Source organism: Protopterus annectens, chromosome 8.part0, assembly GCF_019279795.1.
Source record: "Protopterus annectens isolate FY-2018-M chromosome 8.part0, PAN1.0, whole genome shotgun sequence".
NCBI lineage: Eukaryota > Metazoa > Chordata > Ceratodontiformes > Protopteridae > Protopterus > Protopterus annectens.
In genome coordinates, this window is record NC_056741.1 from 15,661,816 (window position 1) to 15,665,100 (window position 3,285).

Below are 3,285 nucleotides of genomic sequence, written 5' to 3' on the forward strand. Positions count from 1 at the left end.
CCATAATGTCCTGTTTGCACCCAACACAACAAGCTGCACTAACTGGTACTTTCTACATCACCAAACAGTTAAATAATTTATAGGCACTTTATTTCTAAGTGCATATTCCCACTGCTGGTATGTGCTCTGGCATTTAGTTTTGGTGCAGATTTATTTAATTTATTTATTTGACATTTGTTGACTGGGATAGTCCGACTGGGCAAAAGCCCTTTTTCAGCGGAGGCCAGGGGAGAAAATATCCGTATTACAGCAATACAAGATACTTTACATGGAAAATTAAATAAAATGCAATAGAGAAACAACATATTGAAACATAATCAACAATTAACTTAATAGTTTGATATAAGTAAGAGAATAAAATTAATATCATATGGATGGTTAGAACAGAAGAAAAAAATTGAAAAGAATATTAACAAGGGACAGACATCAGGTGGGATGGTCACAGAGACATAACCAGTTGGTATTTAGATGTTTTTTGAGTATTTTCTTAAATTCATGGACATTGCTAATATGGATAGATATGCCCTATATAATTGACAAAATGCAACCAGTCAGGCTGGTATAGGTGATCACTTCCACCCAGATGACACCAACCAGCTGTAACCTGAGCTACACTGATGTGAATCCATTGCCACATTTCTAAGAGCTCAGTTACGATATTAATCCTGACTGCATCTCGTGTCATAAAATGTAGTTAAACTAGGCCAAGATCAGTGTCACTACTGACTGTTGAACTCTCCTCCTCTTCACCTGCTTCTCTCTTCCTTGGCAGCAGTGGAATTATAGGCTGTATATTACAGGTGTGATAAAGCAGCTAAGATAAGCTCCACCTACATAACTGAAACTTACTGAGTGAGGTGATTTGACATTCCAAAGTGCACACCTGTTAGCTATGATAAGTCAAATAGCAGCAGCCAACAAGACACTACATGAAACGTAAAACACTTCTATTGAAAAAAACTGACGTGTTTATGTTGTCTGTATTTATCTAAGAAATATCAGGGCAACATGTTATCTTCCATAATAGGAGTAAGCATTTTTCGCATACTTCATAAGGTCGGCGCAGAGTTCTGCGGTTATCTGTCAGAAGCAGCATTGCACAATTTCTGACATTAAAGTAGAGATGCCTGCCTTTCCAATATTGTCAAGCACAGCAGGATTAAAAAAGGTGTTAAGAGATCAGAAAATCATAGAGTGATGCAACAACAAATACAGAACAAAGAAGTGAAGATGTCTTCCTTAACAACAAGCTGCCAGAGACACACCAGGAGAGATGGAAAAAATTGTCAGCTGGGTCTCTTGAGACAAACACTACTGAAAATGGTATACCAGAAACAAGTCTGAGAGGCAACTTAACAGTGAACTGCTGCAGTGACTTAAGAGCAAACAGAAGGAGCTGCATTTTGTCTTCCTGATACTTGTTCCAGCCAGTGCACACTTAATATATTAATAATCTGCCTGGGTAAGAAGATTCCACAAACATGAATGACTACAGACTTGACCATTGATTGCTCTTTACAGATGTTTACACTTTGAGCATGGCATTCTGAAGAAAACACTGAAAACTGTTTTATGAGGTAAGTTACAGAAGTGTTAATTCATTTGCCTTTCATTTTTCAAGGGACATGTAGCTATCATAAAGTCAGAAAAATGCTTGCCTAGAGGCTGCAGGTACTAGTTTAAACTAAGCTGCTCACTGTGGGATTCTGGAAAGTCCAGGTTTTATAGACTTTGGACTAGGTTGCCTTTGGTTCTCAGGTCAGTATCTCATACTCTGTTATATAAAGCCAGGAACTTTGATAACAGCATAATGAGGTGTGAGCCACCACTTAGGTTTCAATCTCATTTCACCCATTAACATTTTGTGAATACAGGGTAAAATTTATAAAGTGGAACAACCCACAAATAACCTCTACCACCTTTCCTCTGCCTTCCTATATTTCAGCTACCTTATAATCAGGGAACTTATTCCTGTTCTCCAACTTAAAATAAAAACTGTAACCATGATTTCTTTACTCTGATTTTTCTGTACCTACACTATGTAATACCATCCTAAATACTTTGACACTATGAAATCAAAGAATTTATGTTCTCTGACACAAATGATATTTTAATTGTTTTTCTTTATTTTGATTGTAACTGTGAATACGCTGTGTAACACAGAGATATTTAATTGTATTTCTTTACTTCGTTTTGATTGTAACTGTGAATTACACTATGTAATGCGGAGCTTTTCTCCCCGGGCCTCCACTGAAAATGGGCTCCCTGAGCCCAGTGGACCTCCCCGGTCATCAAACTGAAATAGATAAATAAATGAATAAATAAATAAATAAATAAATAAGTGTCTTTATGTCTGCTGATTTCTGCAGTTTTATGGATTATAACTGCAGTTTTGTGCAGCCATTTAAAAAGGGGAAGCAGGAATGGAAAATGAGCTGATGGTGATATGAAGTAATACTGGCAAAAAGTTGAGATTAGAGGTACTTTTTATCCAATTCTAGAGAATACTTTGACTCCATAATGGGATTGGTAGGTCTTCTCTAAAATGTACTGAGACAGAAGCAGGTATTGGATTAGCTCAGGGAGATTGTCCCCAAAACTAATTTACTGGACTGATTTACGAAATGGATGATATAGCAATGAGTATTAAGGCTGTTATATCCAAATATCTTCATCCTCTGTGATTGGGTTTGATTCCTACAGGCTTCACTTCCTTATTGTTTTATTGTCTGTCTCTGACAAAAGTTTAAGATATTTATGGTGCCAGTCATGAAGACAAATTGCAGAGGGTGCGTGCATGTTGGAGGGGATCTGTTATGCCACAGGCTTAACAAGATGATGGCAGGACAAGAACTTGGGAGGTGGGGAGGAGGAGCTCTTGAAAGGGTAGCATAGCTGTGGGCATCCAGCTTGACATACTAAAGTATAGGATATGACTGTTTGCCCTGTGTCATAGTTTCAGCCTCCTCATGTAAATCAGAGTATTCAACTTGGCCATGGTTTAGTTAGTGGTGGCATATGTGGAAGTGGGGAGTTATGAGCCCCAAATCACTTTATTTATCCTTATACAATCTACAAGCTTGGAGCGGCAAGTTGTGTCATATGTAAGGAATTCATGATTCCCACCTCCTCTCTCCAGCCTGCACTTTTGATTCCAGTTTAGTCTTAGCTGTTTTATAAAGAAAATATTACACTGAAATATTAGCTACAGACATCTTTTTATTAATAAATAGTCCCTATGAACTCAGGTTTAGATAAATAGTTAACCCCTATGAAGCTACCTGA

At 37.6% G+C, this 3,285-nt stretch overlaps 1 protein-coding gene across 1 annotated transcript in view; it reads left to right on the top strand.

Annotated features, from left to right (window-relative positions):
- The first annotated feature begins 906 nt into the window (after positions 1-906).
- The window catches only part of LOC122808610 (lysophosphatidic acid receptor 5-like), a 426,909-nt gene continuing 424,530 nt past the window's right edge, over positions 907-3,285 (top strand). The window contains exon 1 of the mRNA XM_044079571.1: positions 907-1,577. The gene's annotated coding sequence lies outside the window, so the exon portion shown is untranslated. The remainder of the gene's footprint in view (positions 1,578-3,285) is intronic.